This window comes from Coturnix japonica, chromosome 6, assembly GCF_054131305.1.
Source record: "Coturnix japonica strain WE chromosome 6, WE-NBRP24, whole genome shotgun sequence".
Lineage (NCBI taxonomy): Eukaryota > Metazoa > Chordata > Aves > Galliformes > Phasianidae > Coturnix > Coturnix japonica.
In genome coordinates, this window is record NC_140668.1 from 16,704,883 (window position 1) to 16,716,972 (window position 12,090).

Genomic DNA, 12,090 nt, shown 5'->3' on the forward strand with positions numbered 1-12,090 from the left:
CATCTCTAAAATAAGAGAAGAAGAAGCAGCTTTGAGTCTGGGAAAGATTTACAGGTAGGCAGCACCCACTTGCTTTAATTAAGACTGAAAGAGAAGAGCTGAAGGTGACCTGTAGGGGTATAAATGAAGCTGGTGTGTGTAGTAGCAGAATAGGGATTAAAAGACCTGAGGAAGGGAACTGACTATCAGTGTTTGCTAGTGAGGAAGAGGAACCCGCAGCTTTTGGATGAGTACAGAGCTCTTCACTATTCAGTAAGAACCCAAACAGATTGAATGCAGTTTCCTCCTTTCTGGCTAAACAAAGACTGATGTAATATTACAATAAACTTCAGCCTTTTACTGCTTTAGTCAGTATAAAATTATAGAGAACAGGTCAGCCCTGTGAGTGCAGAGGAAATAGGTCAGGGGTAAAGCATATGAACAATAGCATCTCCATTTTCATAAGATATATTATTCCTGTTTTGAGGCAGATTCTGGTCTTTGTGAAGTGCCAGAGGGCATCTGTTGTGAACTCTGGAACAGGTAGATGAATGGTGGCTGAATTTAACTAATATAAGGAAGCCTTCATTAACTAATGAACTGAATAAGTACAAAGAGAAACTGAGCTTGAATAACTCAGCTTCTCCTCTGAAAAGAAGAACAATGGCATGGAAATCAAATAACATACTCCTTACGTGGGAATAAATTTCTGGCCAATCAGTCCTTGATTTGTTTTCCAGGTTGTGCCCGTGCTGGCAAGCTTCATTTCTCATGAGTTGCTGGTAGTTGCTGGCTCTGGGATTCGTGGGTGGTTTATGCCAGAAGGTGAGTCCCAGTCTTGGCATTTGAGCTCTGTGTTCCACATGCAATGTAGTTGTCAGCATTTGGGCTCATGACCTTATTCTGACTGACATATCCTGTCCTATGCCCTGGAAAACCCATATGTGCACAATCCACTGTCAAACAGAGTTCATAGAGAGGACATGTTATTCATATAAACCTTGTTTTGAAATCTTTGGTCTTTGCCCTTTACCTGTTTATCTGTAAGTTTATTTACAAGACTGCTCTGTGTCCATTTGTGTCTAGATGATAAGTGACAAAATCAGATCTCACTTAAGGCTTACACTTGTTTACTTCTAGAAGATGGTGTGATATAGGTGCTAGGAGAGGTGAATCTATTGCAAAACAAAACAAAAATATTTCATTCAAAATTGAGCTTAGATACTTTCTTCTTGTAGTTCAGACTCTTTTACAAGGAATACAAATATGCAATCAGGTAATAGTGCAATCAGTGTCCTAATCAAAGTCAGGGGTCACTTGCTAGATGATCTCTTCGTTTGACACAAGTAGTAGGTGGCCAGATAGATAGTAGAGGACAGACAATTGCTATAGATAAAGAAACAATACAACCAAAATCAATTCAAACTTTTTTACTCTTATGACAGCAATATGAGTCATGCTGAAAAAACCTTCACAGCACACCTTTGTTTTTTTTTTTTCCCCTGGTAAATGTTTCAAAGGCTGAATATGAAATTTGGGTACAATTATTATTCCATTAAAAATAAAGATGTACTGCATCTGATTTCACTGTGTATCCAAACAGTTTTTAACATTTTTTTTTTTTTTTCCAGAACAAAATTGCACCAAGTAAATTTGTGCTAGAAACTTGCACTTAACACAGGAAAGAAACATTATTTTCTGGGCTGAGTGTACAGATGCTGCTGCTCTGGTACACGTGAAGTTCTTTTGTGTTTTATAGTCAAGTGTGTGATTTTTTTTTTTTCCACGTGGATGTACTTTTCTTTTGAAATGCCATAAAAATGTATTTTCTCCACTTCCAAACAAAGATCAACAAGTATGTGATGCACTGACATGTCAGCAGTTACACAGGATAATTTTGCATGAAAAGGATGCTAATTAAATTTGAATCAAAATGAATTTGAACTAGAACTTGCCTCTGGTGGGTGAAGCATGTAACAAAAGTAATAGCCTATGAAAAAATGGGACACGTGTATGAAGGTTTTTCTTTTGTGGTGTGGCACTCAGGAAAATACTCTTCATGTTGTGGAATTTCACGGTGCAGTGGTTGGTAAGTTTCTCTCTATTTCATTCCCCATAGATACTCTTGAAGCAGAACTGCTGAGTCACAGCCTGCACCAGTGACGGAGCTCCTGGTGGGAAGGCAGGGCCTACCCAGGGGAGCTTAAGTGCATGTAATGTGTCTGAGTGATTGGAAGGGCTGGAGCCAAGATCTACCCTTTCCAACACCTCATTTGAGGGTTGGTGGTGAAGGTGAGGATATCTTGTTGGAGATTCCTGTATACCTGAGGCCTTCTCAAAGTAAGTAGCTACTTTTCTTTATTTCTGTGTCTGCTGTGTTTGAGCAAATCCTCACTTGTTGCAGCCTGTGATCTTGCTCCTCTGCTGTTGTAGTTGTGCTTTCTGTTGTGTTACAGCCCTAAATTGTGCTCTTAGTCTGTGGTAGCTCTATGGGCTTTTTCCAGACCTTATTTAAAAACAAATGGAAAATGGGCAAAGTGGGTGTGAGAGTCAGATGAAAAAGTTTGGGTTTCACAGTGTCAACAACATGTATTGCCTCCTTTGGATTCCTTGACAGGTGACAAAAGATCAGAATTTCTATATTCTTCGCTGCACTATTTGTTACAAGGCTATACTACAAAAGGAGAACTGTGGTTTCTTTTTCCTATTTCCATTTCTTTTCTTCCTGTTCATTAAACTTCTCTTTGTAGAACATAGTTTATCAACTGGATGTATATGAAAGGATGCAGCCTTTTCAGCCAGAAATTTGACTCAAGCACTGCTGTTGAGAGGAGAATGCCAGTTGTGCTTGACAACTTAGTACTCTGTTGAGTGTGGAGTAGCTTTTGATTAGTTTTAGTTTTAATGTAGGCATTCTGCAGGTGAGAGGAGGTTCATGTAGAATCAAGGTAAATGTTTTTGAAAGGCTGTTTCATTTCATCAAGCAGCAATAATAAACTTGCAATTGTTGCATATATATTTCTAGGCAAGTCAGTAATTTGCTTCCAAAGTGATTTGGTTATGTTTGGCCACTCATAATGAAAAGCCTTATTCTGATTAATCTACAGCACATGTCAATTAATCTCTTGTGTAAGACTGAACTATAGTGCCTAATGTGGTTCTTCAAAGTGATAACCCTCTTATGCTTTGCTAAAATAGTACTTGTCTTTGCAGTTCTGAAATAGATTAAATTAAATTTCACATTGTTGCTGTGAAGAGAGGAGGTAGGAAGAGCCCAGTCTCATAGAATCATAACTGGAAAGCAGTTTTGCTCTTCATGAACACTCTTGTAACCTCACTGTACTAACCTATGGGCAGAACCTAAAGGAAATGACATAAAATCCAATTTAACTTCAGACTCTTTCATTTTATAAGCAAGAAGAATTTGTGAATCTGCATAGATGCAATTGAACAAAATATGTAATGCAAGCCCTTTTTCATTGACTTAATTTAACCAATTTCAGCCACGTGTCAAATCACATGAGGGGGATGCTCTAGAAACTAGTAAAGTCACAAACCTCTTAACTAATCTTGTTGATGCTAATTTAAATTCTTGTAATAAATTTCTATTATAAAAATATCAGAGGGAAATAGGAAATGCTGGTACATAATGCTCAGGAGATATGAAAACTAGTCTGATTGGCTGGGAAACTTGTGCCTTTCAAAATTCCACACTTACGAGCAGTCCTATGAATGTTTTGGTCAGTTGCTGGCATTTAATGAAACCTGCAGAATTCATGGCATCTGTAAGAGCCCCACATTGCATTAGTTGATGATGGGGCTTGGGCCAACAGGCTCAGTGTCTCTGGATGATGGATCTCAGGTTGAAAATCACTGTGCTCGCTCACCCTTCTGATCATCCTGGACGTCAGATTCATGGGAAATCAAAGTTGCTTTGTTATGCTCATTTCTGAATGGAAACGCTTTGCATGCCTCTCATGTCTACATCTGGGCTTTGGGTCAGATGCTTTGCACACTCAAGATTTCATTCAGTAGCTGTGGCAGAGTGCATCATGTTAGGTTTTCATTCGTCAGTCCTGGGTGCTTGAAACTGTAAGGAAGAGCCATTCTCACAATATGAGTGAGAAACCTGAAGTTGTGGGGTCCTCAGCGCATCAGCTGCAGCTGACTAGCTAGTTAAAGATAATCTGGTCTTTCTAATTTAAAAATGTAGTGTAAGATGATAAGTTAAAGGGAACACTGTTACGGTTGTACATGACGCTAGAATAGATTTGTCCTCAGTGCTGTTACAAAACAAGTCTCCACAAACAAATTTTAGTGTCTCATTAAAGACTGCTTTATTGAGAGCATAGTGAACAATGGATATTTAAGGTTATTTTTTGAGAGCAGAAATAATTTACGTTTAAAGAAAACTTTGACTTTATTTCTTGACCATCTTAAGCTATAAATCTTAAGCTGTGTTTTACTTGCTCTGTTATTACCAGAAATGCAGTGTAGTAAAACATGAAGTACTCAAAAAAAACCCCGCAAACATTATTGAAGTCTTATATGGGCACTTAATGTTGAAACATCTTTACTACCAGTTTATAGACACTTAAAATATCATTGTCCTATAAGGTCAATTGCTCTTGCAACTTCACTAATGGCAGTTACACTGCCTACCCTGTATTGCATTAAATCTTCGTGTACTTATTTAGAGTCATGTGCTTCTTCCACTTTCAATGCTCTTACATATGTTATAGGAATCAGAACTTTTAAAGCAGGCTTTTAAAAATCGGATGTAACTTTTAAATCATATGTGCCTTCCTTTTGTTTATTTCTAGAGCTGTTAGAGACACAAATGAAAATGCTTTTGTAATATAATTGATGTCTGACTATAACATGAATCTTGTCATATTCAACTTTTACCTCTGTTCTTGTACTTGTATCATTCTGCTCTTTTAGCAGAATTGAAGAGGATAGTGTCTGGTCTTGATAGCTTGGGTACAAAAAGGGATCTATGGCGAGTCCTAAATGAAATCATTTATCTGCTTTAAAACTATACTTCAAGGACTGTTATGCCTTCAGCAGAGATTTGCAGGGGAGGGGAAGAGATCAGAAGGAAAAACTGAAGCGATGGGTCATCATGACATAGTTGCGTACAAGCATCAATAAATACACTTCTTAGGGGCAGTTGCTGGTACGTCTTCCTCCCAGATATGAGTACAGAGGTGTGGTGTCTGCCAGCACCCACTGGGCAGCTCATCACACAGCTACATGCCACACACACTCAGGAGAATGCACAAAAGGTAATTTGTGTAGGCATAAATATATGTACCGAGAATATAATTCCTTAGGAGAAGGCAAGCTGATTGTTTGATTCAAATTGTTTCTTAATTGAAACACAAAACAGCTCCTCTTTAATCTTCAGAGTACTTGAAATCATGTCTAGCTGGGAATATATGAACAACAGTATATGAACTGCATCTTTGAGGAATGATGTCTCTACTTTTTTCCAGTAACAGATGCCATTTGGATTAACAAATAGGGATTCTCCTCACAGCAGCAGTATCTGATGGGGTTATCAAATTCTCTGAAACTAAAGAGAATGTGACAGTGACATCAATCAGATGTTATTGCTGCACATACAAATTCATTTGCTTGCCCAAGTGGTAGTTCATTTTTGTGCAGCTGGGAAATTCCTTTCAAGATTTGGTAATAGCTCAGCAGTGTGTATGAGTGGATTTGTATACATAAATGACATATATGGGTGCTGTGGCAGCAGTACAAAGCCATACAAATCTGGAGCTGTTTGTTCCTGATTTGAGGCTTTCCATCATCAGAGCTTTGTCTTTTTGGCCTGTGTTAAACATGGGGCGCATAACATCAAGTTGAAACTTGCCGTGGTAGATTCACAGATGTTTCACCTATGTATTTGTTAAATTAAATGTAGGTCTGTAGTGACAAATTTCAGTCTTGATTAAACCTACGTCGGATTATAGTCTGGTGCTGCAGTTTTCACGTTCATTTTGTAGTGGAGTAGGTATCAGGCTTAAAACCTTAACTTATATCCATAATATTTAGAGGATGTTCAACACTAGACTTCTGTTATAACATTGCCTTATGGTTTTAAATGGTAATTGCCCTAGTGGCTATTTTATGCACTCAAGTATAAGTGCTCTATATGTGTATAATACCTGGATTTAACAGTTGTCTTTGTTCAGAGCCATCTGTTGCATTAATTTCACAGTGTTTTCCAATATCTAGTAGCTCTGAATCAAAAGAATCTTGGTCTTTTCTGTTTCTAGCAGTTCTGGATTATAGAACAGTCTAGAAATTAAACGATGTCCTAATCTTTCCTTAGTGGCAAATGAGGGAAGAGTACTTGTCTGTGTGGGCATGGCCAAATTGTGGCACTGGGACTTACAGTCCTGATGTTAATCCATGGAGAGAACATCCTCCTATCCACACTGTTATTGGGCCATGAGAAATTAGTTTATTATGAACAGGATTTAGGAAAAAAAATTAATGAAGTGTCATTAAAAAAAAAATATATATATATACACATATATATTTTTTCTTAAAGCACCCTGTAAAGTAAAAGCATGAATTCAGTTTGTTTGTGGAGTCAGAGGCATCTCGATATGTATTCGCACTTGTTAATGAAGGGGGACAGCTGCCTGGAGATGCAGAAATTGTAGTTGAAAGGAACTCTGAGAAACACTTATAAGTGTATGTCTATGTATTTTTATAGTCTTTTGTACAGATTTGTATCTATTCACTGTAAGAGAAACGCTATCCTTTTACAGTCTCCATTGAGTGGTATTGGCTTTGAAAGGTATATTCCACCCCTGCTTTGTTCACATATGCACATTATTTCTATTTTAAGGTTTGCTGTGAGTAAAAGCAATCACTGGGTAGGATTCATCTCCTTACAACTATGTCTCTTTAGAGTCAGTGGAGATCACATCAGGACAGTCAGTAGATTCTCGAGTGCAATTCCTGCTATCTTAAAGCAACACTTAAATAGGTCAGATTAATTGTGCCTGAGAGGTTTATTTCTTTCCACTGATTATGGAGGGAGAGTAGATGTTTGTATCACAGTCATCAGCTCTGAAGCTCAGTGATGTGCATCCCACCTGTGGTGTCAGCACAGAGTGGTTCCTGCAGTGAGGTGCTTCCCATCTACTGGCCTCCCGCTCTGCATTTCTGTGGTTCTGCTTTCCTGCACACCAGTATGATTTTTGCCTTGACATTAGAGTTCACAGATGTGAAAATGTAGTCTCCAGATGTTTTAATTCTGCCTGTCAGCACAAGAACCACATTCTAAAACACTTCATTTGACATAATGCATAGGAGAGAAGTGGAGGTGCTGTAGGAGACTTTGTCAAATGGGTCCTTTGCTGTTACAACTAGGGCAAGTTAGCCCTGTTTTGAGCATGGTTGGATTATGCAACCTCCAAAAGCCTCTTCCAGTCTGGTTAATTCTATGACTCTTCATCCAGAGTTTTTCAAATTCATGGTTATTAGTGGCAGGTTTTAAGTCGGGCAATCTGTCTTTTAACAGGTCATAACATAGCAGCCAGTCTTGGGCCTGTACCTTGCTATCTGACCTATTCCTGGGGCTGGATGAGGAGAGCTGCCTGGATTTTCTCCATGAAGTTAGGCAGGATCTTCTGTAGGTACTCAGCAGAGCATTGCTTGGCAAACTTTTTTCCCCCTTTCCTTCCTCTACAAAGAATAAGTATATAGAATAAAGTGAAAGAAGATATTTTTCTGTTCTGCTAAGGCAATTTTGTAAGACCTGGCGTGAGTATCCTGGGAGTCTAAGCTAAAGATGGTGAACATATGGGAAAGCCCAGGAGGAAGCACAGAGTTTTAGTTTTCAAACCTCACTCTTGGATTGCTACAGTAATGTAATGAAAGGACATTAAATGAGCTGAAGTTATTAAACCCTAAAGGTTACAGAGTCCTATTGGGGGCCACATTCAAAATGTAATTAAACCAAGTCCAGATATTTTAATTTCTAGCTGGAGATTTACACAACATAAGTAGATTCTTCTTCCAATTCTAAACTTTATTGAAAATAAGCTTGTTAATTTGTTTATTTCTCTTTAGCAGTAACTGAATAGACATTGTTTAGAGCCACTTGGCTCTAGTAAAACAGTAGGTACCAGTATCAAAGAGTCATGGTTCAAATCAGATCATGTATCTGGGAAAACAGATGCTTGCACTCTGCTATTAAAGTCTCACTCCCCCAAAACCATGTAGTCTGCAAATGGTTATCCATTCTGATCCTCCAAGGCTCTCCCTGCCTGTTGTTCCAGATGGTCCATTGCTGGTATAATGCTCTCCATTACAGTGTGTGAGAGAACAATGGTCCTAGAACTGTTAATTCTGCTTATTAGGAATATAGGATTACACTTATAAGAGGTTGTTTCCATCTAAAACATTCCGATTTCATTGTAAAATGAACTTGAGTGAGTTTAACTCTTCAAGAACACTATCTTTAAAAAACAAAACACAAGAACAACAACAACAAAAAGTTCACCAAACATGAACACCACCGAGAAAAATCCTTAAAACAAGCCAAAATCCAAAACCAAGGACATATCTTTATGGATTTGACTTGGCTTCCTATTGCTGGATTGGCTCAGCTTTTAGTAGTCCCTTCTCTCCTTCTGTCTGACTAGCTGCTCTTCTCTGAAGGAGTCGGATTGGCTCTGCTATCTATTTTCCTCAGGGAGAAAGCTGGCATGTGGTTCAGGTGCCTTGTGCTGCAGTTTGCAGGTCTGTGCTGGAAAGCTGACTCTTGAGATGACCTGGGTGAAAAAGAAGACGTCACTCCCTCTGCCCCACATCAGTTTATTTCTTGGACTAATTCTGTGACCTGTTTGGGCATTGTGACTCCAAACAAGTTTATTCATGAAACACATCTTGAGTGTGTCCTGTGACTGCCTTGGAGCTGGGAAGATGATTTGAGGGGGCAAGAAGCCAGCAGTCTGCCTTGGTGAGTTGTGCGCACACTAACTAGGGTTTGAGTGACCTGGAATAATCAGGCACTGGCAAGGTATACATGGGTGCTGTGAAAAGGTGTGGATTAGAATTCTTAAGGTGAGGGGAGACTCAGTCCTAAAACTCGCTCCTTGGTTATTTGTCTTGACTGTTGGAGGCAACGGGCTGGCACTGAAAAAATGCTTAAGTTTTAAATTCAGAACAAAAACCTGCAGCAAGCCAAATCACCTTATTTAGAACTTACTAATTGCTTATAACTTTGCTACATCAGTGAAGACATTAGTTAGAAGCAATTGTGGGGCAAGGAGGAAGATAAGAACATGTTTTTAAGACTGTCTTAATATTCAGTCGTACTAAACAAGGTTGCTATGCTTGAGACAACAAGAGTAGAGGAGAACTGCTGAGAGTTGCTCTCCTGCTGGAAGGTGTTTGTGTTTGGAAGTACAAGCACTCTGCCCAAGAGACAGCGGGCTGCAGGCTGGCGTAAAAGCTGCTTCAAGGACAGAATCCAGTGAGAATGGTTTGTATGCAGGTGGAGGAGAACATGAACCTTGGGCACCACTCTCCCTTTTTTGTTTTGTTTCTCTACTCTGATAGGGTTGTGTAGGGCTGGGCTTCTTAGAGGAGTAACTGTATTAAAGACAGCAATTCCTGAAAAGGTCAATTTAGGATACCTTCGTCTTGATCGGTAAACAGACAAAAAAATAGATGTGTGAGTTTTGCACTTGAATCTCGATGAGCAGGAGGCATGTGGTAATGTGTGAGAAGAGCCTCAATGTGCAGAGCAGCCCAGAGAGACCAGTTCAGCAGCAGATCTGGATGTGGGAGTCAGACAACGCTCCCACATTAATTAATGAGGTGAGGAAAGAAATAGAATCACGTGTTTTCCAAGTTTGTTCTCCAGAGAAGATTTATCTGGAAAAGCTTCTGTGTTGATTTAATGGAGATGTGCACACTATGAGGTGTTTGTATGAACAGTTCTGAGCTATTTGGATGCATGTCCCAAAAGCAGAGTAGGGCAAGCGGTGAGAAACTTCTCCCCTGCTTTTTTATTTGCTTACCTTATTTCTCACTGAACGAAGGTGCATTGGGTCTGAGGGCAGTGTCTGAGCCAGTTATTCCTCTGTCCTTCCAGGGTACAGTGCCAGTCCCTGCCTGTTCCCTGCCGGGTGTTTCCTGAGGGAAAACTGAATGAGGAGTGGGGAGTGAAGAACCTGTTTCCCCCAGGAGAGCAGCTCAGGGATTTGTATTGAAACAGGCCAGTGATTGAGCTTAGTCCTTAACCAAAGTGTTAATGCTGGCAGCTTGCCTGCACAGTATAAAAAAAGAAGTAAAAAAAAGGTAGGGGGAAGGATGAGGGTGAAGATGTGGATGGAAAAGAAAACACAGCAGCCTGTACAACCCATGCAAAAGAGACAAAATGAATGTGCTACAAGGAAGGCAAGCTTCCTGGGTGAGGTCAGAATGGAGAGGGGAGCAGGTCACAGGCACAAGCTTGAGAAGGTTAGCTTTGAAAAGCACTCCAATGGCTTTTTTCTGTGCTAGGGAGCAGCAGCTGTTGGTTGTGCCTCTGCTGAGGTTGAATTTTGATCTACTTCAAGCTGCAGTAAAAAAGATGCAATATCCTCTGCAAAATGCCTGCTGAGCACAGAGCTGGGTTTGCAGGGATTGCATGGGTAGATCAGTCTATTGGCTTATTAGCTAAAATGATCAGGAATTGCATCACAATGGACTATCGATGTCCCATAGCAGCTGATGGCTCTGAATTCTCATCTCTTTTCTTTGAATATCTATTTTATGTATTTATGAAGAAACTTAAATTTATATTTATATACATGTATGTATATTTATGAAGAAACTTAAATTTATATTTATATACATGTATATATATATATACATACATACACGTATGTATACATATATATATACATACATACATGTATGTATGTATATATATATATACATGTATATAAATATAAATTTAAGTTTCTTCATAAATTTTTAGGATACAGTGCACTCGTACCTTGTAACAATTGTATCTTCTGAGATAATTGTGCCCTTAATTTTTTCTGCTGGTTGTTTCTTCTAGGCTTGCCATCTGTGGGACTGGCAGTCCTCAGTGGCTTCAAACATCCCAGTGAAATTTGATCTGATCTTTCCTTTTACTTTGTCTAAACAAGCTTGGTCTAAACTAGTTGGTTCAGGGTGCATGGCACACAGAGCATGCTTGACTGAGAGTTTCCAGGCAGGGTGAGGATCCTTATGAGGAAAATCCATTCTCTTCAGTGAAAGCTGCCTTCAGAGCCTGGGAGCCCTGGGACAACTGCAGCCGTGCCTTGCAGTAATCTGGTAAGCAAGAGAAAGATGAGGCTGATTGGAAAATAAACCGAAATGATACAATATTTGCAATGGATAGCTTTCCTCCTGTCTCTGCATATATTGAAAGTTTGTGCTATTTGATGATACCTCTCCTTTCCCTACCAAATGTTTTACTGTTTTGCTGCTTGCTCTGAAGCTCTAGCAGAGACCTGCTGTGGTACCTAACTTCTAATCTGAGGGTCAGCAGGTTGGGCTCATTCAACAGCAAACTCTGTGGTCACTAAAGTGTCACTGATGCCATGTCCCGAGATACATCCCAGTAAGGTTTTCCAGAAGTGAAAAGATGACAGTTCTGACAAAGGCCAATGAAGTGGGAATTATCAAAGCAATGTAAAAGGGGAGTGTGTTCAATGAAGAAAAGAGAAGTTTCCTTTTGGGATTGGGGGAAAGGACTGAAATGAAACGAAGCTTTCTTGTAAATATTATAGAGAAACTCTTTGCTGGCTTGGCTGAAAGACAAAGTTAGCATGAAGTAAACCGGACAATGAATTGTACAGACAGTTGGATAGGCAGGCCTTGGATTTCTTCATAAAGACCATTTCCTGTGTGTTGTTAATCCTGTTGATTTAAAAACAAAACAACAACAAAAGGTTTCCTTAATTGTCCAGAAGTTTGCTGGACCCAAACCTTGATGGTTATTACGTATTTTCCACAGATTGCACAAATCTAAGTTTAGTTTGGATGTCATTCTAGCTGACTCTTTTTCAGCCATGCAGTGGAATTTGAATGTGGGTTATT

The 12,090-nt window shown here is 39.4% G+C and overlaps 1 long non-coding RNA gene across 2 annotated transcripts; it reads left to right on the plus strand.

Annotated features, from left to right (window-relative positions):
* The first annotated feature begins 715 nt into the window (after positions 1 to 715).
* LOC146760376 (uncharacterized) lies at positions 716 to 9,023 on the plus strand. Of its 2 annotated transcripts, XR_014947686.1 has the most exons (4): positions 716 to 804; positions 2,099 to 2,319; positions 7,526 to 7,636; positions 8,742 to 9,023. It is a non-coding gene; the product is annotated as an uncharacterized LOC146760376 (long non-coding RNA). The 2 variants fall into 2 exon arrangements; XR_014947687.1 differs by lacking the exon at positions 7,526 to 7,636.
* The last annotated feature ends 3,067 nt before the right edge of the window (positions 9,024 to 12,090 follow it).